At 43.3% G+C, this 26,170-nt stretch overlaps 1 protein-coding gene across 1 annotated transcript in view; it reads left to right on the forward strand.

Moving 5' to 3' along the window:
• USP33 (ubiquitin specific peptidase 33) overlaps window positions 1-26,170 on the forward strand; it is a 315,907-nt gene that overhangs the window by 168,935 nt on the left and 120,802 nt on the right. The window lies entirely within an intron of this gene.

Raw genomic sequence — 26,170 nt, forward strand, 5'->3', positions numbered from 1 at the left:
CTGTCTGAGGGAGAAATTTCCGATTCAGGAAAGGTTTCTCCTCAGACAGATTCAGATACGTTGGCTTTTAAATTTAAACTAGAACACCTCCGCTTATTGCTCAGGGAGGTATTAGTTACTCTGGATGACTGCGACCCTATGGTGGTTCCAGAGAAATTGTGTAAAATGGACAAGTACCTAGAAGTTCCTGTTTACACTGATGTGTTCCCGGTCCCTAAGAGGATTGCGGATATTGTTACTAGGGAGTGGGATAGACCAGGTATTCCCTTCGTTCCCCCTCCTGTTTTTAAGAAGATGTTCCCCATATCTAACCACATGCGGGACTCGTGGCAGATGGTCCCTAAGGTGGAGGGGGCTGTTTCTTCACTTGCTAAATGCACAACTATACCAATTGAAGACAGTTGTGCTTTTAAAGACCCTATGGATAAAAAATTAGAGGGTTTACTTAAGAAAATTTTTGTTAAACAAGGTTTTCTTCTCCAACCTATTGCGTGCATTGTTCCTGTAACCACTGCAGCTGCTTTATGGTTCGAGGCGCTGGAAGATGCGCTCCAGACGGAGACCTCATATGAGGACATTATGGACAGAATTAAGGCTCTTAAGCTGGCTAATTCTTTTATTACAGATGCCGCTTTCCAACTAGCTATGTTAGCGGCAAAGAATTCAGGTTTCGCCATTTTGGCGCGCAGGGCACTATGGCTAAAGTCCTGGTCGGCCGATGTGTCGTCAAAATCCAAACTATTGAACATCCTTTTCAAAGGAAAGACCCTCTTCGGGCCTGAATTGAAAGAGATTATTTCAGAAATCACTGGGGGAAAAGGCCATGCTCTCCCCCAGGACAAGTCCTTCAAGACAAAGAACAAACAAAATAATTTTCGTTCCTTTCGGAATTTCAGGAGCGGTCTCGCTTCATCCTCCCCTGCTGCAAAACGAGAGGGTAACACTTCACAACCCAGGGCAGCCTGGAAATCTTACCAGGGCTGGAACAAGGGTAAACAGGCCAAGAAGCCTGCAGCTGCCTCCAAGACAGCATGATGGGGTAGCCCCAGATCCTGGACCGGATCTAGTAGGGGGCAGACTCTCTCTCTTCGCTCAGGCCTGGGCAAGAGATGTACACGATCCCTGGGCCTTAGAGATTGTATCCCAGGGATATCTTCTAGAATTCAAGGACTCCCCTCCAAGGGGAAGGTTCCACATTTCTCGTCTGTCTTCAGACCAGACAAAGAAAGAGGCGTTCTTACGCTGTGTAGAAGACCTACATACAATGGGAGTGATCCACCCAGTTCCAATTGCGGAACAAGGGCTGGGTTTTTACTCAAACCTGTTTGTGGTTCCAAAGAAAGAAGGAAGTTTCAGACCAATCCTGGATCTCAAAATTCTAAACAAATTCCTCAGAGTCCCATCATTTAAGATGGAGACCATTCGGACAATCTTACCAATGATCCAGGAGGGTCAATATATGACCACCATGGATTTAAAGGATGCGTATCTACACATTCCTATCCACAAAGATCATCACCAGTTTCTCAGGTTCGCCTTTCTGGACAGGCATTACCAGTTTGTGGCTCTTCCTTTTGGGTTGGCCACTGCTCCCAGAATTTTCACAAAGGTGCTAGGGTCCCTCCTGGCGGTTCTAAGACCGCGGGGCATAGCAGTGGCACCTTATCTAGTCGACATCTTAATTCAGGCGTCGACTTTCCAAAGATCCAAGTCTCACATGGAAATCGTATTGGCCTTTCTGAGGTCTCACGGGTGGAAGGTGAACATCAAAAAGAGTTCTCTCTCCCCCCTCACAAGAGTTTCCTTCCTAGGAACTCTGATAGACTCGGTAGATATGAAAATATTTCTGACGGAGGTCAGAAAGTTAAAACTTTTAACCACTTGCCGAGTCCTTCATTCCATTCCTCGGCCATCTGTAGCTCAGTGCATGGAGACAATCGGACTAATGGTAGCGGCAATGGACATAGTCCCTTTTGCACGGATACACCTCAGACCACTGCAACTATGCATGCTCAAACAGTGGAATGGGGATTATGCAGATTTGTCTCCTCAAATACAGCTGGACGAGGGGACCAGAGATTCTTTTCTCTGGTGGTTGTCTCAGGATCACCTGTCACAGGGAATGTGTTTCCGCAGACCAGAGTGGATCATCGTAACGACCGATGCCAGTGTGTTGGGCTGGGGTGCAGTCTGGGACTCCCTGAAAGCTCAGGGCTTATGGTCTCGGGAAGAGGCTCTTCTCCCGATAAACATTCTGGAACTGAGGGGGATATTCAACGCGCTTCAGGCATGTCCTCAGCTAGCTGCTGCCAAATTAATCAGATTTCAGTCGGACAACATCACGACTGTAGCTTACGTCAATCATCAAGGGGGAACAAGGAGTTCCCTAGCAATGACGGAGGTAACCAAAATAATCAGGGCAATTCACATCCCAGGAGTAGACAACTGATTTTCTAAATCGTCAGACTTTTCACCCGGGGGAGTGGGAACTCCACCCGGAAGTATTTGCCCAGCTGACTCGGCTATGGGGCACTCCAGAATTGGATCTGATGGCGTCCTGTCAGAACACCAAACTTCCTCTTTACAGGTCCAGGTCCCGGGATCCCCAGGCGGTACTGATAGATGCTCTAGCAGCGCCTTGGTCCTTCAATCTGGCCTATGTTTTTCCACCGTTTCCTCTCCTCCCTCGTCTGGTTGCCAGAATCAAGCAGGAGAGGGCTTTGGTGGTTCTGATAGCGCCTGCATGGCCACGCAGGACCTGGTATGCAGACCTAGTGGACATGTCATCTGTCCCACCATGGACACTACCAGTGAGGCAGGATCTTCTGATTCAAGGTCCTTTCAAGCATCCAAATCTAATTTCTCTGCGTCTCACTGCTTGGAGATTGAACGCCTAATTCTATCAAAGCGTGGTCTCTCTGAGTCGGTTATTGATACCCTGATTCAGGCTAGAAAGTCTGTCACCAGGAAAATCTACCATAAGATTTGGCGAAAATATATTTTTTGGTGTGAATCCAAAGGTTACTCATGGAGTAAGATTAGGATTCCCAGGATATTGTCTTTTCTCCAAGAAGGATTGGAGAAAGGATTATCAGCTAGTTCCTTAAAAGGACAGATATCTGCTTCTATTCTTTTACACAAACATCTGGCAGAGGTACCAGACGTTCAAACATTTAGTCAGGCTTTAGTCAGAATCAAGCCTGTTTATAGACCGGTGGCTCCGCCATGGAGTCTGAATTTAGTTCTTTCAGTTCTGCAAGTGGTTCCGTTTGAACCTTTACATTCCATAGATATTAAGCTTTTATCTTGGAAAGTTTTGTTTTTGGTAGCTATCTCTTCTGCTCGAAGAGTATCAGAGTTATCTGCTTTACAGTGTGATTCACCTTACCTGGTTTTCCATGCAGATAAGGTAGTTTTGCGTACCAAACCCGGTTTTCTTCCTAAGGTTGTGTCTAATAAGAATATTAACCAGGAAATTGTTGTTCCTTCTCTGTGTCTTAATCCTTCTTCGAAGAAGGAACGTCTGTTACACAATCTTGATGTGGTTCGTTCTTTAAAGTTTTATTTACAAGCAACTAAGGATTTCAGACAAACACCTTCATTGTTTGTTATCTATTCTGGTAAGAGGAGAGGTCAGAAGGCGACTGCTACCTCTCTTTCCTTTTGGCTGAAAAGCATCATCCGTTTGGCCTATGAGACTGCTGGCCAGCAGCCTCCCGAAACAATTACTGCTCATTCTACCAGAGCAGTGGCTTCCACATGGGTTTTAAAAATGAGGCTTCTGTTTAACAGATTTGTAAGGCAGCAACTTGGTCTTCGCTGCATACCTTTTCCAAATTTTACAAATTCGATTCTTTTGCTTCTTCGGAGGCTATTTTTGGGAGAAAGGTTTTACAAGCAGTGGTGCCTTCCATTTAAGGTACCTGTCTTGTTCCCTCCCTTCATCCGTGTCCTAAAGCTTTGGTATTGGTATCCCACAAGTAAAGGATGAATCTGTGGACTCGATACATCTTACAAGAGAAAACAGAATTTATGTTTATGGACAGCTCTGCTGTGTGCTCTCTTTGCCACTTCCTGTTGGGAAGGAGAATATCCCACAAGTAAAGGATGAATCCGTGGACTCGATACATCACAAGAGAAAGTAATTTATCAGGTAAGCATAAATTCTGTTTTGTAAGCTACTAAATAAATCACAAAGCCTGCTTTCTTTCCTATGGCATGGAGAGTCCACGATTCACTCAAATTACTAGTGGGATATTCACTCCTGGCAAGCAGGAGGAGGCAAAGAGCACCCCAGCAGAGCTGTTAAGTTTCACTTCCCTTACCCATAACCCCCAGTCATTCTCTTTGCCTCTGTCAAGGGAGGATGTGCGAAGATGGTGTCTGAAGATATTTAATCCTTTAATGGGTAGTTTTCCCTGCAAGCAAGGATTTGGGGCTATGCTGTGCCCATGTCCTTCTCTTTAGTAAGAGTAATGGTGGCTTTTAGCAGTTAGAAGGTGGTCATTGCTTTATTGCTAACAACAAATTCTACCCCTTTGATAGAAAACCAGGGTTGGTTACTGTTTTTTCTCTTTCTACAGGTCAATGTCAGATGTGGTGTAATCTGTCATACCTAAGAAGCTGTTTCCTGCCTGACAACAATTTCCACAGGTAAGTGCTTTCCCTTCTAGGTTAGAAGGTGCTATCACTCTAAGTGTTAATCAAGGATTCCTGTGGTTATTAATTCAGGGGAAATTTATGTCTATATAAGGACATATCATTTATAAAGGGCAGATTTTGATTGCACTGCAGAGATTTTAGAGGGTGACAGAAAATGGTCTTAAAATATAACGTTGTGGATACGTTTGACTGGGATCTGTTATAATTGCAACAATTATAAATTCCTCTGTTACTGTTTTGAGAGGTGTCATTTATAGTTCAGTGGTTTTTGAACTTTTAATGGGAGTATGTGGTAACTAAGCACACTTGATTCAATCGTTTTCTATTATAACTGTGTGGAGATGATAGAGGAGTTATTTCGTGCCGTTTTACACTTGGTGGGGCAGTTTCATATTACAGTAGTTGTGGTCATGTGACAGTTTTTCTCTGTGCTTCCTCTATCCACTTACTCTATCTGGCTTCTGTGTCAGACCGGAGTTTTTGTAGCGGTGAATATTTAGATCTCCTGTTCATCTGCAGCTAGAAAAGAGTTAGTTTTTCCTTAGTGGGACTTTCTCTGCTGGTAAAAAGGAGTGGTAAAGTGATAGTTTTCTATACTTTTATTTTTGGTTTTGCAATTTTAAGTTCAATAACTAATAGTAGAGCCTTAGTCTGGGAACCTAATACCTTAGTACCTTCCTGTGCAGTTTTGCTCCTCTTGTTTAAATAAGACTTTATTATTTAAAGATAAGACTTCTCTCTCAGATCCTTCTGTCTTTCAGGATAATGTTGTCCTAGCTATGCCTCAGCTTTCCCCTCAAACGTCCCAAGCTTTAACAGTTTTTCATACAGTGCCCTGCGGTTCCTCTCAACAACCTCGCTGGGGGTGTTTATTTACTTGGGGATTTTGCTGCGCAGATAACTTCTGCGGTTTCTGCAGCTTTATCAACTTTTCCTGTTTTTGGTAAGCGTAAGAGGAAATCTAAACATATTTCTGTTGGTTCTGAAGAGGATACCTCAGTAGCTTCTGAGGGCGAGATCTCTGACTCTATTGTGGAAAACTCTACAGATTCAGAGAAGGTTAATTTTAGATTTAAGCTAGAACACCTCCAGTTACTTTTGAAGGATGTCCTTGCTACTTTGGAAGAATCCAAGTTTTGTCGCTGAGAATCCAAAAAAGTCTAGTAAACTTAATAGAGTTTATGATGTTCCTTCTGTGAAAGTTTTTCCGGTTCCAGACCGTATGTCTGAAATTATAGCTCAGGAATGGGATAAGCCAGGGATTCCTATTTCCCCTTTGTCCCCTGTTTTTTAAAAAAATGTTTCCTGTGGCTGACTCTATACGTGACTCGTGGCGTACAGTGCCCAAGGTAGAGGAAGCTATCTCTACTCTAGCCAAGAGAATTACTATTCCTATTGAGGATAGTTGCTCTTTCAAGGATCCCATGGATAAGAAGCTAGAGGCTTACGTAAGAAAGATGTACAATAATCAGGGATTACAGGGGCAACCAGTTGCAAGTATTGCCAAGGTGGCGGGGTAGCATCTTTAGTGGTGCAATGCCTTGTCTGACCTGATTTCGAAAGAGACCACTATAGAGGACATCCAGGATAGGATCAAGGCTCTTAAGATGGCCAACACGTTTATCTGTGATGCCAACTTGCAAGTGCTTAGACTGGGATCCAAGATTTCTAGTTTCACTGTTCTAGTTTGCAGAGCTCTGTGGTTAAAACCTTGGTCTGCAGTTGTAACATCCAAGTCCAAGCTTCTGTCCTTTGCTTATAAGGGCAAGAAGTAATTTGGTTCTGGTTTGGCTGAGATTATTTCTGAAGTTACAGGTGGGAAGGGATCCTTCCTACCTCAGGACAAGAAGAATAGACCTAAGAGTTGCCAGAATTTACGGCTTCATTCCTTACTGTTGGGAAATACAACACCTGGCCATCAGGAGGCGGCAAAGACACCCCAGCCAAAGGCTTAAATATCCCTCCCACTTCCTCCATTACCCCAGTCATTCTTTGCCTTTCGTCACGTTACGAGGTGGCTGAGAAGTGTCAAAAGATTCGGAGAGTCCTGAAAAGGGTATCTGCCCTTCGAGATAGGACTGGAGTTTTAAGTAGTCATGTCATTCTCTCTGAGAGTATTGATGAAAGTTAGAGTCTGGAGATGCAGGAAAAGTTTTTCTGCGAAACCATCCAGACTACTGCTAACGGCTCATAAGCAATCAGTGTTGACAAGTTTCACTGCCTGCTTTCTCTCACTCAAGTCCATGTCAGGAGTGCTGCTATAAGACTGTCACACTTGAGAGGCTGTGTTCTGTTCCACAGCATGGATCCTGGAGGTATGATAGTTTCAATTTTTACACATAAACGCTATAACAGGGTCACAGTGTGGCTCCTTTATACCTTGATAGGATCCAGGTTTAATATCCTCTGAATGGGGGTTTATTGAACAGTTGGGGTTAATCAGTGTAATAATTATTTACATGCTGCTTTGTGTGATTTTTTTTCCTGGTCTGATAGACTGTGTGTTTTTGGCTGGAACAAACAGGTTTCACTTTTAAGTTTCACTTCGTTTCTCTTGTTAAGTGTATCCAGTCCACGGATCATCCATTACTTATGGAATATATTCTCCTTCCCAACAGGAAGTTGCAAGAGTCCACCCACAGCAAAGCTGCTATATAGCTCCTCCCCTAACTGCCATATTCAGTCATTCTCTTGCAAGCCTCAACATAGATAGGAGGTCGTGAGAGTCTGTGGTGATTTATACTTAGTTTATTCTTCAATCAAAAGTTTGTTATTTTTAAATGGCACCGGAGTGTGCTGTTTATCTCAGGCAGTATTTGGAAGAAGAATCTGCCTGCGTTTTTCTATGATCTTAGCAGACGTAACTGAGATCCATTTGCTGTTCTCACACATTCTGAGGAGTGAGGTACTTCAGAGGGGGAATGGCGTGCAGGTTTTCCTGCAGATAAGGTATGTGCAGTAAAATATTTTTCTAGGAATGGAATTGACTAAGAAAATACTGCTGATACCGAAGTAATGTAAGTAAAGCCTTAAATGCAGCGATAGCGACTGGTATCAGGCTTATTAATAGAGATACATACTCTTATAAAAATGTGTTTTAAAACGTTTGCTGGCATGTTTAATCGTTTTTTAATGTACATTGGTGATAACACTGTAATGTTGGTATAGCCTTAAATGCAGTAAAAGCGACTGGTATCAGGCTTATTAATAGAGATACATACTCTTGTAAAAATGTGTTTTAAAACGTTTGCTGGCATGTTTAATCGTTTTTTAACATATGTTTGGTGATAAAACTTATTGGGGCCTAAGTTTTTTTCCACATGGCTGGCTTAAATTTTGCATAGAAACAGTTAACTGAAGCTTCCCACTGTTGTAATATGAGTGGGAGGGGCCTAATTTAGCGCTTTTTTGCGCAGTTGAAATTACAAAATGAATTATCCAGATTCCCTCAGCAGTCCCATGAATACTACAGGACATTTCTAAAGGGCTAAAAAGACTTCCAAAATCGTTTTTAGGGAAGGTAATCCACAGCTCTGCTGTGGCAGTTTTGTTGTGTCTATTTTTAAAAAACGTCTATGTCGTTTTTTTTATCTGTTTTTTGCATTAAGGGGTTAATCATCCATTTGCAAGTGGGTGCAATGCTCTGTTACCTTATTACATGTACTGTAAAAATTTCGTTTGTTTAAATGCCTTTTTTCACTGTTTTTCAAATTTTGACAAAATTTGTTTCTCTTAAAGGCACAGTAACGTTTTATATATTTGCTTGTTAACTTGATTTAAAGTGTTTTCCAAGCTTATTAGTCTCATTATTAGTCTGTTCTAACATGTCTGACATAGAGGAAGCTCTGTGTTCATTATGTTTTAAGGCCATGGTGGAACCCCATCTTAGAATGTGTACCAGATGTACTGATTTCATGTTAAACAATAAAGATCATTTTTTGTCTTTAAAAACATTATCACCAGAGGATTCTGTCGTGGGGGTAGTTATGCCGACTAACTCTCCCCACGTGTCAGACCTTTTGACTCCCGCTTTAGGGACTCACGCTCAAATGGCGCCAAGTACATCAAGGGCACCCATAGCGTTTATTTTACCAGGGGATTCTGTCGAGGGGAAAGTTATGCCGATTAACTCTCCCCACGTGTCAGACCCTTCGACTCCCGCTTCAGGGACTCACGCTCAAATGGCGCCAAGTACATCAAGGGCGTCCATAGCGTTTATTTTACAAGACATGGCAAAGGTGGTGAATAATACTCTGGCAGCAGTATTAGTCAGACTACCTGAAATTAAAGGAAAGCAGATAGCTCTGGGGGTAGATACAGAGCATACAGACGCTTTAAGAACCATGTATGATACTACCTCACAATATGCTTAGTCTGTGGGTGATTTTTTTTTGACTCAGGGAAGATGATTTAACCTGATTCTGATATTTCTACATTTAAAATTTATGCTTGAGAACCTCCACTTGTTGCTCAGGGAGGCTTTGGCTGCTCTGAATGAATGTGTACAATCGCAGGGCCAGAGAAATTGTGTAGACTGGATAAATAATATGCAGTGCCGGTGTGTACTGATGTTTTTCCAATACCTAAAGAGGTTTACTAAATTTTTTTTTAATAAGGAATGGGATAGACCAGGTGTGCCGTTCTCTTCCCCTCCTATTTTTTAGAAGAATGTTTTCTAATAGTTACCACCACGGGACTTCTGGCAGACAGTTCCTAAGGTGGAGAGAAGAGTTTCTACTCTACTCTAGCTAAGCGTACCACTACCTCTGGCGAGGACAGTTGTGCTTTTTAGATCCAATGGATAAAAAATGTTTATTCAACAGGGTTTTATCCTGCAGCCCCTTGCATACATTGCTTCTGTCACTGCTGCTGCGGCGTTCTGGGTTGAGTCTCTTGCTGAGGCTTTACAGTTAGCGACTCCATTGGATGAATATATTTGACAAGCTTATGCTAGCCAATTCCTTTGTTTTCTGATGCCTTTGTTCATTTGACTAGACTAACGGCTAAGAATTCTGTTTTTTACTATACTGGCGCGCAGAGCGCTATGGCTTATATCATGGTCAGCTGTCGTGACTTTTATAAATAAGCTACTTAACTTCCCTTCAAGGGGCAGACCCTATTCGGGCCTGGTTTGAAGGAGATTATTGCTTATATCACTGGAGGAAAAGATCATGCCCTTCCTCAGGATAGGAATCAAGGGCCAAAAAAGGTCTAATTTTCGTGCCTTTTAAAACTTCAGAGCAGGTGTGGCATCCACTTCCTCTAAGGCAAAACAAGAGGGAATTTTTGCTCAGTCCAAGGCGGTCTGGAGACAATTGGACCTGGAACAAAGATAAGCAGGCCAAGGAGCCTGCTGCTGCCTCTAAGGCAGCATGAAGGAACGGACCCCTATCCGGTAACGGATCCTATAGGGGGCAGACTTTCATTCTTTGCCCGGGCGTGGGCAAGAGATGCCCAGGATCCCTAGGCATTGGAATTTATATCCCAGAGATATCTTCTGGATTTCAAAGATTCCCCCCCCAAAAAAAGGGGAGATTTCGCCTTCACAATTATCTGCAAACCAGATAAAGAAGGAGGCATTCTTACATTGTGTACGAGATCCATCCAGTTCCAAGACAGGAACAGGGACAGAGTTTTTACTCAAATCTGTTTGTGGTTCCCAAGGTGAGGGAACCTTCAGACCTATTTTGGATCTAAAGATCTTAAACAAATTCCTCAGAATTCCGTCATTTAAAATGGAAACTATTCGTACCATCTTAACTATGATCCAGGAGAGTCAATAGAGGACTACAATGGATTTGAAGGATGCTTATCCTCACATTGTGATGCATAAAGATCACCTTCGTTTTTCAGGTTTGCCTTTCTAGACAGGCATTACCAGTTTGTAGCTCTTTCCTTTGGGATATCTACAGCCCCAAGAATCTTTATGGAGGTTCTGGGGTCGCTTTGGCGGTCCTTAGGCCGCGGGGCATAGAAGTGGCCCCTTAGTTAGACGACATCCTGATACAGGCGTCAAACATCCAAATTGCCAAGTCTCATACGGACGTAGTACTGGCATTTCTGAGATCACATGGGTGGAAAGTGAACAAGGAAAGAGTTCTCTATCCCCAATCTCAAGGGTTTCCCTCCTAGGGACTCTGATAGATTCTGTAGAAATGAAAATTTACCTGACGGAGTCCAGGTTGTCAAAGTTTCTAAATTTCTGCCGTGTTTTTCATCCCATCCGCACCCTTCGGTGGCTCAGTACATGAATGAAATCGGCTTAATAGGTAGCGGCAAGGGACATAGTACCGTTTGCACGTCTACATTTCAGACCGCTGCAACTATGCATGCTCAGTCAGAGGAACGGGGATTACACAGATTTGTCCCCCTGTTGATCCTGGACCAAGAGACCAGAGATTCTCTTCTCTGGTGACTATCTCGGGTCCATCTGTCCAAGGGTATGACCTTCCGCAGGTCAGATGGGACAATTGTTGCAATGGATGCCAGCCTTTTAGGTTGGGATGCAGTCTGGAACTCCCTGAAGGCTCAGGGATAGTGGGCTTAGGAGGAGACCCTCCTTCTAATAACTATTCTGGGAGTGATATTCCATGCTCTTCAGACTTGGCCTCAGTTAGCAACTCTGAGGTACATCATACTCAGTCGGACAATATACACGACTGTGGCTTACATCAGCCATCAAGGGGGAACAGAAGTTCCCTAGTGAGGTTAGAAGTCTTACAATAATTCACTGGACAGAGACTCACTCTTGTCTATCAGCTATCCATATCCCAGGTGTTGAGAACTGGGAGGTGGATTTTCTAAGTCGTCAGACTTTTCTTCCGGGGGAGTGGGATTTCCTCCGGAGGTCAAGACCAAGCAGGAGAGGGCTTTGGTGTTTTTGACAGCGCCTGCGTAGCCACGCAGGACCTGGTATGCAGATCTGGTGGACATGTCATCCTTTCCATCACGGTCTCTGCTTCTGAGACAGGTCCCTCTACCTCAGGGTCCTTTCAACCATCTAAATAGAATCAATCTGAGATGGACTGCCTGGAGACTCAACGCTTGATGTTATCAAAGCATGGCTTCTCCGAGTCAGTCATTGATACCTTACATACAGACATGAAAGCCTGTCTCTAGGAAAATTGAACATAGATATGGTGTAAATATCTGATTGTTATGAATCCAAGGGTTACTCATGGAGTAAAGCCTGGATTCCCAGGATATTATCTTTTCTCCAAGATGTTTTTGAGAAAAGGGTTGTCAGCTAATTCCTTAAAAGGGACAGATTTTTACTCTGTCTATTTTTTTTGCACCAGCGTCTGGCAGGTATTCTAGACGTTCAGGCATTTGGTCAGGCTTTGGTTAGATCCAAGCCTGTGTTTAAAACGGTTGCTCCACCATGGAGCTTAAACCTGGTTCTTAAGGCTCTTCAAGAAGTTCCGTTTGAACCTATTTTGTTCCATAGATATCAATCTTTATCTTGGAAAGTTCCTTTTGGGTAGCTATTTCCTCGACTCGTAGAGTCTCCAAGTTATCTGTGTTACAATGTGATTCTCCTTATCTGGTCCTTCGTACGGATAAGGTAGTCCTGCGTACCAACCTGGGTTTTTTCCTAAGGTGGTATCTAACAAGAACATCACTCAAGAGATAGTTGTTCCATGCTTGTATCCTAATCCTTCCTCAAAGAAGGAACGTCTATTACACAATATTGGACGTGGTTTGTGCTTTAAAGTTTTACTTACAAGTTACTACAGTTTTCATCAAACGTTCACCTTGTTTGTTGTTTATTCTGGACAGAGGAGAGGTCAAAAGACTTCAGCAGCCTCTCTGTCTTTTTGTTAAAAAGCATAATTCATTTAGCTTATGAGACTGCTGGACAGCAGCCTCCTGAAGGGATTGCAGCTCATTCTACTAGAGCTGTGGTTTTCACTTGGGCCTTTTTTAAATGTGGCTTCTGTTGAACAGATTTACAAGACGGAGTCTTGGTCTGCGCTTCATACTTTTTCAAATTTAACAAATTTGATACCTTGCTTCTTCGGAGGCTATTTTTGGGAGAAAGGGTTTTTTCTCCAACATAGGTGTGTCCGGTCCACGGCGTCATCCTTACTTGTGGGATATTCTCTTCCCCAACAGGAAATGGCAAAGAGCCCAGCAAAGCTGGTCACATGATCCCTCCTAGGCTCCGCCTTCCCCAGTCATTCTCTTTGCCGTTGTACAGGCAACATCTCCACGGAGATGGCTTAGAGTTTTTTGGTGTTTAACTGTAGTTTTTATTATTCAATCAAGAGTTTGTTATTTTAAAATAGTGCTGGTATGTACTATTTACTCTGAAACAGAAAAGAGATGAAGATTTCTGTTTGTAAGAGGAAAATGATTTTAGCAACCGTTACTAAAATCGATGGCTGTTTCCACACAGGACTGTTGAGAGGAATTAACTTCAGTTGGGGGAAACAGTGTGCAGACTTTTGCTGCTTGAGGTATGACACATTTCTAACAAGACGATGTAATGCTGGAAGCTGTCATTTTCCCTATGGGATCCGGTAAGCCATTTTTATTACATAAGAATAAAAGGGCTTCACAAGGGCTTTTAAGACTGTAGACATTTTCTGGGCTAAAACGATTGATATATAAGCATATTTTATACTTCATAGCTTTGAGGAATTATTTTATTCTTGGGAATTATGTAAAATAACCGGCAGGCACTGTATTGGACACCTTATTCTCTAGGGGCTTTCCCTAATCATAGGCAGAGCCTCATTTTCGCGCCTCTATTGCGCACTTGTTTTTGGGAAGCATGACATGCAGATGCATGTGTGAGGAGCTCTGATACATAGAAAAGACTTTATGAAGGCGTCATTTGGTATCGTATTCCCCTTTGGGCTTGGTTGGGTCTCAGCAAAGCAGATACCAGGGACTGTAAAGGGGTTAAATATAAAAACGGCTCCGGTTCCGTTATTTTAAGAGTTAAAGCTTTCAAATTTGGTGTGCAATACTTTTAAGGCTTTAAGACACTGTGGTGAAATTTTGGTGAATTTTGAACAATTCCTTCATACTTTTTCACATTTGCAGTAATAAAGTGTGTTCAGTTTAAAATTTAAAGTGACAGTAACGGTTTTATTTTAAAACGTTTTTTGTACTTTATCAAGTTTATGCCTGTTTAACATGTCTGAACTACCAGATAGACTGTGTTCTGTATGTGGGGAAGCCAAGGTTCCTTCTCATTTAAATAGATGTGATTTATGTGACACAAAATTTAGAGAAAATGATGCCCAAGATGATTCCTCAAGTGAGGGGAGTAAGCATGGTACTGCATCATCCCCTCCTTCGTCTACACCAGTCTTGCCCACTCAGGAGGCCCCTAGTACATCTAGTGCGCCAATACTCCTTACTATGCAACAATTAACGGCTGTAATGGATAATTCTATCAAAAACATTTTAGCCAAAATGCCCACTTATCAACGAAAGCGCGACTGCTCTGTTTTAGACAATACTGAAGAGCATGAGGACGCTGATGATATTGGTTCTGAAGTGCCCCTACACCAGTCTGAGGGGGCCAGGGAGGTTTTGTCTGAGGGAGAAATTTCAGATTCAGGGAAAATTTCTCAACAAGCTGAACCTGATGTGATTACATTCAAATTTAAATTGGAACATCTCCGCACCCTGCTTAAGGAGGTGTTATCTACTCTGGATGATTGTGAGAATTTGGTCATTCCAGAGAAATTATGTAAAATGGACAAGTTCCTAGAGGTCCTGGGGCCCCCCGAAGCTTTTCCTATACCCAAGCGGGTGGCGGACATTGTAAACAAAGAATGGGAAAGGCCCGGCATACCTTTCGTCCCTCCCCCTATATTTAAGAAATTGTTTCCTATGGTCGACCCCAGAAAGGACTTATGGCAGACAGTCCCCAAGGTCGAGGGGGCGGTTTCTACTCTAAACAAACGCACCACTATACCCATAGAAGATAGTTGTGCTTTCAAAGATCCTATGGATAAAAAATTAGAGGGTTTGCTTAAAAAGATGTTTGTTCAGCAAGGTTAACTTCTACAACCAATTTCATGCATTGTTCCTGTCACTACAGCAGCGTGTTTCTGGTTCGATGAACTAGAAAAGGCGCTCAATAAAGATTCTTCTTATGAGGAGATTTTGGACAGAATTCATGCTCTCAAATTGGCTAACTCTTTCACCCTAGACGCCACTTTGCAATTGGCTAGATTAGCGGCGAAAAATTCTGGGTTTGCTATTGTGGCGCGCAGAGCGCTTTGGCTAAAATCTTGGTCAGCGGATGCGTCTTCCAAGAACAAATTGCTTAACATTCCTTTCAAGGGGAAAACGCTGTTTGGCCCTGACTTGAAAGAGATTATTTCTGATATCACTGGGGGCAAGGGCCACGCCCTTCCTCAGGATAGGTCTTTCAAGGCCAAAAATAAACCTAATTTTCGTCCCTTTCGCAGAAACGGACCAGCCCCAAGTACTACGTCCTCTAAGCAAGAGGGTAATACTTCTCAAGCCAAGCCAGCCTGGAGGCCAATGCAAGGCTGGAACAAAGGTAAGCAGGCCAAGAAACCTGCCGCTGCTACCAAGACAGCATGAGATGTTGGCCCCCGATCCGGGACCGGATCTGGTGGGGGGCAGACTCTCTCTCTTCGCTCAGGCTTGGGCAAGAGATGTTCTGGATCCTTGGGCGCTAGAAATAGTCTCCCAAGGTTATCTTCTGGAATTCAAGGGGCTTCCACCAAGGGGGAGGTTCCACAGGTCTCAATTGTCTTCAGACCACATAAAAAAACAGGCATTCTTACATTGTGTAGAAGACCTGTTAAAAATGGGAGTGATTCATCCTGTTCCATTAGGAGAACAAGGGATGGGGTTCTACTCCAATCTGTTCGTAGTTCCCAAAAAAGAGGGAACATTCAGACCAATCTTAGATCTCAAGATCCTAAACAAGTTTCTCAAGGTTCCATCGTTCAAAATGGAAACCATTCGAACAATTCTTCCTTCCATCCAGGAAGGTCAATTCATGACCACGGTGGATTTAAAGGATGCGTATCTACATATTCCTATCCACAAGGAACATCATCGGTTCCTAAGGTTCGCATTTCTGGACAAACATTACCAGTTTGTGGCACTTCCGTTCGGATTAGCCACTGCTCCAAGAATTTTCACAAAGGTACTAGGGTCCCTTCTAGCGGTGCTAAGACCAAGGGGCATTGCAGTAGTACCTTACTTGGACGACATACTGATTCAAGCGTCGTCCCTTCCACAAGCAAAGGCTCACACGGACATTGTCCTGGCCTTTCTCAGATCTCACGGGTGGAAAGTGAACGTAGAAAAAAGTTCTCTATCTCCGTCAACAAGGGTTCCCTTCTTGGGAACAATAATAGACTCCTTAGAAATGAGGATTTTTCTGACAGAGGCCAGAAAATCAAAACTTCTAAACTCTTGTCAAATACTTCATTCTGTTCCTCTTCCTTCCATAGCGCAGTGCATGGAAGTAATAGGTTTGATGGTAGCGGCAATGGACATAGTTCCTTTTGCGCAAATTCATCTAAGACCATTACAACTGTGCATGCTCAGTCAGTGGAATGGGGATTATACAGACTTGTCTCCGACGATACAAGTAGATCAGAGGACCAGAGATTCACTCCGTTGGTGGCTGTCCCTGGACAACCTGTCACAGGGGATGAGCTTCCGCAGACCAGAGTGGGTCATTGTCACGACCGACGCCAGTCTGGTGGGCTGGGGCGCGGTCTGGGGACCCCTGAAAGCTCAGGGTCTTTGGTCTCGGGAAGAATCTCTTCTCCCGATAAATATTCTGGAACTGAGAGCGATATTCAATGCTCTCAAGGCTTGGCCTCAGCTAGCAAAGGCCAAATTCATACGGTTTCAATCAGACAACATGACGACTGTTGCGTACAATAACCATCAGGGGGGAACAAGGAGTTCCCTGGCGATGGAAGAAGTGACCAAAATCATTCAATGGGCGGAGACTCACTCCTGCCACTTGTCTGCAATCCACATCCCAGGAGTGGAAAATTGGGAAGCGGATTTTCTGAGTCGTCAGACATTTCATCTGGGGGAGTGGGAACTCCATCCGGAAATCTTTGCCCAAATTACTCAATTGTGGGGCATTCCAGACATGGATCTGATGGCCTCTCGTCAGAACTTCAAGGTTCCTTGCTACGGGTCCAGATCCAGGGATCCCAAGGCGACTCTAGTAGATGCACTAGTAGCACCTTGGACCTTCAAACTAGCTTATGTATTCCCGCCGTTTCCTCTCATCCCCAGGCTGGTAGCCAGGATCAATCAGGAGAGGGCATCGGTGATCTTGATAGCTCCTGCGTGGCCACGCAGGACTTGGTATGCAGACCTGGTGAATATGTCATCGGCTCCACCATGGAAGCTACCTTTGAGACGAGACCTTCTTGTTCAAGGTCCGTTCGAACATCCGAATCTGGTCTCACTCCAACTGACTGCTTGGAGATTGAACGCTTGATCTTATCAAAGCGAGGGTTCTCAGATTCTGTCATTGATACTCTTGTTCAGGCCAGAAAGCCTGTAACTAGAAAAATCTACCACAAAATATGGAAAAAATATATCTGTTGGTGTGAATCTAAAGGATTCCCTTGGGACAAGATAAAAATTCCTAAGATTCTATCCTTTCTTCAAGAAGGTTTGGAGAAAGGATTATCTGCAAGTTCTTTAAAGGGACAGATTTCTGCCTTGTCTGTGTTACTTCACAAAAAGCTGGCAGCTGTGCCAGATGTTCAAGCCTTTGTTCAGGCTCTGGTTAGAATCAAGCCTGTTTACAAACCTTTGACTCCTCCTTGGAGTCTCAATTTAGTTCTTTCAGTTCTTCAGGGGGTTCCGTTTGAACCCTTACATTCCGTTGATATTAAGTTATTATCTTGGAAAGTTTTGTTTTTGGTTGCAATTTCTTCTGCTAGAAGAGTTTCAGAATTATCTGCTCTGCAGTGTTCTCCTCCTTATCTGGTGTTCCATGCAGATAAGGTGGTTTTGCGTACTAAACCTGGTTTTCTTCCGAAAGTTGTTTCTAACAAAAACATTAACCAGGAGATAGTCGTGCCTTCTTTGTGTCCGAATCCAGTTTCAAAGAAGGAACGTTTGTTGCACAATTTGGATGTAGTTCGTGCTCTAAAATTCTATTTAGATGCTACAAAGGATTTTAGACAAACATCTTCCTTGTTTGTTGTTTATTCTGGTAAAAGGAGAGGTCAAAAAGCAACTTCTACCTCTCTCTCTTTTTGGCTTAAAAGCATCATCAGATTGGCTTACGAGACTGCCGGACGGCAGCCTCCTGAAAGAATCACAGCTCATTCCACTAGGGCTGTGGCTTCCACATGGGCCTTCAAGAACGAGGCTTCTGTTGATCAGATATGTAAGGCAGCGACTTGGTCTTCACTGCACACTTTTACTAAATTTTACAAATTTGATACTTTTGCTTCTTCTGAGGCTATTTTTGGGAGAAAGGTTTTGCAAGCCGTGGTGCCTTCCATCTAGGTGACCTGATTTGCTCCCTCCCTTCATCCGTGTCCTAAAGCTTTGGTATTGGTTCCCACAAGTAAGGATGACGCCGTGGACCGGACACACCTATGTTGGAGAAAACAGAATTTATGTTTACCTGATAAATTACTTTCTCCAACGGTGTGTCCGGTCCATGGCCCGCCCTGGTTTTTTTAATCAGGTCTGATAATTTATTTTCTTTAACTACTGTCACCACGGTATCATATGATTTCTCCTATGCAAATATTCCTCCTTTACGTCGGTCGAATGACTGGGGAAGGCGGAGCCTAGGAGGGATCATGTGACCAGCTTTGCTGGGCTCTTTGCCATTTCCTGTTGGGGAAGAGAATATCCCACAAGTAAGGATGACGCCGTGGACCGGACACACCGTTGGAGAAAGTAATTTATCAGGTAAACATAAATTCTGTTTTTACAGTCAGTGGTAACTTCCGTTTAAGTACCTGCCTTGTCCCTCCCATCATCCGTGTACTTTAGCTTTGGTATTGGTATTCCATAAGTAATGGATGATCCGTGGACTGGATACACTTAACAAGAGAAAACATAATTTATGCTTACCTGATAAATTTATTTCTCTTGTAGTGTATCCAGTCCACGGCCCGCCCTGTCACTTTAAGGCAGGTAATTTTTTCATTTGAACTACAGTCACCACTGCACCCTATGGTTTTTCCTTTCTCTGCATGTTTTCGGTCGAATGACTGAATATGGCAGTTAGGGGAGGAGCTATATAGCAGCTTTGCTGTGGGTGGACTCTTGCAACTTCCTGTTGGGAAGGAGAATATATTCCATAAGTAATGGATGATCCGTGGACTGGATACACTACAAGAGAAATAAATTTATCAGGTAAGCATAAATTATGTTTTTTAAAGTGTTGCACTACTCCTATTACTTGCTGTATTTGTAATAACAGGGGAAGTACTGTTTTGCACTCCATGTGACTGGGTGTGGTCTATGTTCATTTCCTCCATTTCGGCTGAGACTTAAACCTGAGAAAAGCGTTTCCTCTGTTAACTGTCTGGGTCTAGGAGTTGGTGAGTGCCCCAGCCATTGGGAGTATATAGATGCAGTTTTTTATAATAAAAAAAAATCATATGTGACCTAATGGATAAGGCATCAGCCTCCGGAGTTGGGGATTGTGGGTTCAAGTCCCACCTGGCTCATTTCTGTTAACAGACCAGAGACGTTGCAAGCTAACTTTGGCATGTCTTGCCCTCTGGACCTCCTTGAGTCCCTCTGTGGCTCAGTGTATGGAGGTGATTGGTCTCATGGTGTCCTGCATGGACATCATTCCTTTTGCCAGGTTCCGTCTCAGACCTTTACAACTGTGCATGCTGAGGCAGTGGAACGGCGATCATTTAGATCTGTCTCAACAGGTTGTATAAGTCGGCCGGTCGAGAGAATCGCTCTCTTGGTGGTTCTGTCCACATAATCTGACCCGAGGGACATGCTTCTTAAGACCATCCTGGGAGATTGGGACTACGGACGCAAGCCTATCCAGATGGGGAACTGTTTGGGGTGCCAGGAAGGCAAAGGGTTTGTGGACTCAATAGGAATCCTCCCTCCCGTCAATATTTTGGAACTATGGGCAATTTTCAAGGCCTTGAAGGCTTAGCCACTTCTGGGTTCGTCCAAGTTCATCAGATTCCAATCAGATAATATAACCTTGGTGGCTTACATCAACCATCGGGGTACGAGAAGTTCCTTGGTGATACAGGAAGTATCTCAGATTCTGGAGTGGGCGGAGTCCCACAGCTGTTCACTGTCAGCGATCCACATCCTGGGTGTGGACAACTGGGAGGCAAATTTTCTCAGCAGGCAATCCTTCCATCCAGGGGAATGGTCTCTCCATCCCGAGGTGTTTGCAGAGATATGCAGCAAGTGGGGGACGCCGGAGATAGATCTCATGGCGCCCCGTCTCAATACCAAGCTACGCAGGTACGGGTTGAGGGATCCCCAAGCGGATCTAATAGATGCACTAGCAGTGCTCTGGGGGTTCAAACTCATATCTTTTTCATCCATTACCGCTTCTTCCTTGAGTGGTAGCCCGCATCAAGCAGGAGCGGCTATCAGTAGTCCTGATTGCTCCATCGTGGCTGCGAAGGACGAGGTTTGTGGATCTAGTGGGGATGTCCTCATCTTTTGCGTGGAAGTTACATTGTCGCAGACACCTGGTCCATTTGTTCATAAAAATCTAGATTCTTTGAGGCTGACTGCGTGGAGAGTGAACGCTTAGTCTTAGCCAAGAGAGGTTTCTCTGAGAGTGTCATTGATACTCTTATTCAAGCTCGTAAACCAGTTACTCGGCGTATCTATCACAAGGTGTGGAGGACCTACTTATTCTGCTGTGAAGAGCGTGTTTTTTCCTGGCACAGAGTTAAGGTTACCAGAATCTTATCTTTTCTCCAGGATGGGCTGGAGAAGGGCCTTTCTGCTAGTTCTCTGACGGGGACAGATTTCTGCCCTATCGGTTTTATTGCAAAAGAGACTGACTGAGCTTCCAGACGTGCAGTCCTTTGTTAAGGCTCTGATTAGGATCAGACCTGTGTTTAGATCTGGGGCTCCTCCTTGGAGCCTAAATCTTGTTCTTTGGGTTTTGCAACAGGTTCCGTTTGAGCCTCTGCATTCCGTTGACATTAAATTGTTATCTTGGAAGGTTCTCTCTTTATTGGCTATTGCCTCTGCGCGCAGAGTTTCTAAAATCTCTGCTTTGCAATGTGAGCCCCCTTATCTGATTTTTCATGCAGATAAAGTAGTTTTAAGTACTAAATTAGGTTTTCTTCTTAAGGTTGTGTCAGATCACAACATTAATCAGGAGATTGTGGTTCCTTCCTTGTGTCCTAATCCTCCTTCATTGAAGGAACGCTTATTTCATAATTTGGATGTGGTTCGCGCCTTGAAGTTCTATCTTCAGGCTACTAAGGAGTTTAGACAATCTTTCTCTTTGTTTGTTGTCTATTCGGGGAAGCGTAAGGGGCAGAAGGCTACTTTGACTTCCTATCTTTTTGGTTAAGGAGTGTCATCTGCTTAGCTTACGAGACAGCGGGACATCGTCCTCCTGAGAGGATAACGGCTCATTCCACTAGAGTAGTGGCTTCCTCTTGGGCCTTTGAGAAAATGAGGCCTCTATGGATCAAATTTGTAAGGCGTTTACCTGGTCCTCACATACTTTTTCAAAATTTTACAAGTTTGATGTTTTTGCTTCGCCTGAAGCAGCTTTCGTGAGAAAAGTTTTGCAGGCTGTGGTGCCCTCAGAATAGGGTCCGCCTCTTCCTTTTTGTTCCCTCCCGTTATTCATTCAGTGTCCAATGGAGCTTGGGTATAATCTTCCCAACAGTAAGGAATGAAGCCATGAACTCTCCCTATATTATTTTTTCTTGTTTATGGGCGGTCCCCTATTATTTATCTTCTGGCACCATTTATACCCTAATGTTTCTCCTACTTTTCCTTGTTCCCTTAGCAGAATGACTGGGGTAATGAGAAAGTGGGAGGGATATGTAAGCTTTTGACTGGGGTTTATTTGTCTCCTCCTGGTGGCCAGGTGTTGTATTTCCCAACAGTAAGGAATTATACCCGTGGACTCTCACTATCCGGAAGGAAAGGAATTTATCTGGTAAGCATAAATTTATGTTTTTGTTACTTTTGTAATGTCAAGGGACAAAAGTCTTTCTCTTCCAAGCCTGAGCAATCCAGGACTTTATGGAGGTCCAGTCAGCCTTGGAATAAGGGGAAGGAAGCCAAGAAGCCTTCCGCTAATTCTAAGTCAGCATGAAGGGGCCGTCCCTGATCCAGTATTGGATCAAGTGGGGGACAGGCTTTTCTTTTTTTGACAGGCTTGGATCCACGATGTCACAGATCCTTGGGCCGTGGATATAGTATCACAGGGTTACAGAATAGTATTCAAGTCATGCCCCCCAGGGGCAGATTTCTCCTGTCAAGGTTATTTGCAAGACAGGTAAAGAGAGAGGCCTTCTTAAACTGCATAAAGGACCTATCTTCACTGGGTGTGATTGTTCCCGTAGAGGAACAGGGTCAAGGATTCAATTCAAATCTTTGTGGTTCCCAAAAAGGAAGAAACTTTCCGTCCCATCCTAGACCTAAAGTGTCTCAACAAATTCCTCAAGGTTCCGTCCTTCAAAATGGAAACTATTTGTTCCTTTCTTCCCTTGGTACAAGAGAGTCAGTTCATGATGGCCATAGATCTGTAGGATGTGTATCTTCATGTTCCTATCCACAGGAAACATCACCAGATTCTGAGGTTTGCTTTTCTGGACAAACATTTCCATTTTGTTGCCCTATACGGCTCCCAGAATCTGCACTAAGGTTCTGGGGGCTCTTTTGGCATTGGTCAGATCTCAAGGAATAGCGGTGGTGCCTTACCTGGACAACATCTTGGTTCAAGCTTCATCTTTTCAACTAGCAAGATCTCATACAGAGATGTTATTGTCTATTCTACGTTCCCACGGGTGGAAAGTGAATCTGGCAAATAGTTCCCTTGTACCAGATACAAGGGTGTGTTTCTTTGGAACAATTTATAGATTCTCTATCCATGAAAAAATTTCTGACGGATTTCAGAAAATCCAAATTTCTGGCTTCATGCCTTTCTCTCCAATCTTCTATTCGTCCATCTGTTACTCAATGCATGGAGATGATTGGTCTAATGGTTGTTTCCATGGACATCATTCCCTTTGCTCTGTTCCATCTGAGATCTCTGCAGTTATGCATGCTCAGTCAATGGAACGGGACCCCTCAGATCTCTCGCAGAGGATAGATCTGGATCCCCTAACAAGAGACTCTCTCTCGTGGTGGATTTGGCACCCTTTCCTGGGTGATTGTGACCACGGACGGCAGCCTGTTGGGCTGGGCAGCAGTTTGGGGCTCTTTAAAAGCTCAGGGCCTTTGGACTCAGGAGGAGTCTTCTCTTCCTATAAACATATTAGAGCTGAGAGCAATATTCAATGCATTGACAGCTTGGCCTCAACTAGTCTTGCTCCGGTTTATCAGATTCCAATCGGACACCATCACCTCGGTGGCTTACATCAACCACCAAGGAGGAACTCGGAATTCGTTAGCAATGAAGAAGGTGACTCACATTCTACAGTGGGCGGAAGCTAACGATTGTCTCCTATCTGCAATCCACATTCCAAGGGTGGACAAATGGGAAGCGGATTTTCTGAGCAGGCAGACCTTTCATCCTGGGGAGTGGGCTCTCCATCCAGAAGTATTCTCAGAGATAATCCTCAGGTGGGGGATTCCGGAGTTGGATCTGATGGCGTCACGTCAAAACGCCAAGCTTCCAAAGTATGGTTCAAGATCAAGAGATCCTCAAGGCGCTCTGATAGACACTCTCTGGCGATTCCTTGGAACTTCGGTCTAGCATACCTTTTCCTTCGTTTGCTCTCCTTCCACGATTCATTGCTCGTATCAAACAAGAGAGGGCGTCTGTGATTCTAATAGCTCCTGCATAGCCTCGCAGGATTTGGTTCGCGGATTTGGTAAAGATGTCGTCTCTCCCACCTTGGAAGTTGCCACTGAGGAAGGACCTTCTACTTCAGGTCCCTTTCTCCACCCAAATCTGGATTCTCTAAAGCTGACTGCTTGGAGATTGAACGCCTAGTTTTGGCTAGGCGTGGCTTCTCTGAGAAGGTCATTAATGCCATGCTTCAGGCTCGTAAGCCTGTTACTCGCAGAATTTACCATAATGTATGGCGTAAATACCTTTATTGGTGTGAATCGAAAGGTTTCTCTTGGAGCAGGGTATGGGTACCCCAAATTTTGGCTTTTCTGCAGGAGGGTCTGGAGAAAGTTTTGTCAGTCAGCACTCTAAAGGGTCAGATTTCTGCACGGTCTATTCTTTTGCACAAACGTCTAGCAAATATGCCAGATGTTCAAACTTTTGTTCAGGCCCTGGTCAGAATCGGGCATGTGTTTAAACCTGTTGCTCCTCTCTGAAGCCTTAATGTTGTTTTTAAAGTTTTGCAACCGGCTCTGTTTAAGCCAATGCATTCTGTAGATATTAAATTGTTATCTTGGAAGGTTTTGTTTCTTCTTGCTATTTCTTCTGCTTGCAGAGTTTCCGAACTTTCGGCTCTGCAGTGGGATTCCACTTACCTTATTTTTCATGCAGATAAGGTGGTCCTTCGTACTAAGCTGGTATTTCTTACTAAGGTAGTGTCAAATCGCAATATCAATCAGGAAATTGTTCTTCCTTTTTTTTGTCCTAATCCTTCTTCTAAGAAGGAAAGCTTGTTGCATAACCTGAATGTTGTGCATGCTCTAAAATGTTACCTTCAAGCAACTAAAGATTTTCGGCAATCTTCTGCCCTGTTTGTTGTTTTCTCTGGTAAGCGTAAAGGTCAGAAGCCCATTTCTACTTCTCTTTCTCTCTGGTTGAGAAGTGTTATCCGGTTAGCTTATGAGACAGCTGGACAACAGCCTCCTAAGAGTATTACGGCTCATTCCACTAGAGCCGTCTCCTCTTCTTTTCAAAATGAAGCTTCTATGGAGCAAATTTGCAAGGTGGCCACATGGTCCTCTTTACATACCTTTTCCAAATTCTACAAATGTGATACTTTTGCCTCGGCTAAGGCTTCCTTTGGGAGAAAAGTTCTTCAAGTGGTGGGGCATTCTGTTTAGGTCCGCCTGTCTTGTTCTCCCTTCCTTTCATCTGTGTCCTCTAGCTTGGGCAATTGTTCCCACTAGTAATTGGAATTAATTGTAAACTCTCCATGCCATAAGAAAGGAAACAAAATTTATGCTTACCTGATAAATGTATTTATTTCCGGGCATGGAGAGTCCACGGCCCGCCCTTATTTAAATTAAGACGGCTGTATTTTGTAAAAACCTCAGGCACCTCTATAACCTTGTGTTATCTTCTTTTTCCGTTTCCCTTCGGTCGAATGACTGGGGGTTATGGGTAAGGGAAGTGACACTCTGCTGAGGTGCTCTTTGCCTCCTCCTGCTGGCCAGGAGTGAATATCCCACTAGTAATTGGAATGAATCGTGGACTCTCCATGCCCAGAAAAAAAAATATATATTATCAGGTAAGCATAAATTTTGTTTTTATTTTGTTCTTCATTCTGTAGCCAGAAAGCTTCAAAAACTACTATAACCAATTGAATTTGTTCTGTGATCTGATGATTTATAATCTTCATTCATATATTTTTGTTTTTAAATAAAGTGATTTAAGCTTCTAGGGCCTGTGATCATAAATCTTCAAGCGAATGATTGTTTCACTACACATAACTAAAATCTCAAAGTGATTATTATTGATTGGCTGTGCATGAACTTTCTTAAGCAGTATTTGGAAAGGTATAAACTCTGGTGACAATGCAACGCTTAGGACATCTTGTAAGGCATTTCTACCTATGCCACGATTCTGAGGCCATCTATCCACCTTTACTAATATGGTTGTGTGGGGGAATTTTTTTTTGCCTAGAAGTATTAATCTGATTATCTACTTAGTCTCAAGGTGTCTATTTTGAAAGGTAAACTGGCTTTAAGTTTTCTGATGATGCCCATACTAGTTGTTAAATAAATTTAGCCAAATACTTTTTCTATTCTTCCCCCCCCCCCCCCCCAACACTGTGGTTGATTATTTTCCCTTTACTAAAAACTTGATTTAATAATTTAGTTAATGAACTCTAAGCATTTCAGGTGTACCCTGAACACTAGAAAAAAAAGACTAGAAGATGCTAAATATTCATATTAATTCAGCTTCAGTCATTTAAATGTGATAAAATGATTTTGTGTTTTACACTGGAGAGTTTGCAAATTCAAAGCAATATCTGAGTTTTACGTAAGTCTTAGAGATGCTCACATTTAACGTGATTGTTCTTTTTATTGATTCTGCTATTTTTTTCTGAAGTAATTCTCAGTTGGCAGACAGTGAACAGATGTTCATTGCTTCTGCAATTTTCTTTATTGCTGGTTCAGACAAAACTGACAGTTTAAGAAACTCTGAAATCTTATTCTTCATGATCTATAATAATAA

Source organism: Bombina bombina, chromosome 10 (genome assembly GCF_027579735.1).
Source record: "Bombina bombina isolate aBomBom1 chromosome 10, aBomBom1.pri, whole genome shotgun sequence".
In the NCBI taxonomy this organism is placed as follows: domain Eukaryota; kingdom Metazoa; phylum Chordata; class Amphibia; order Anura; family Bombinatoridae; genus Bombina; species Bombina bombina.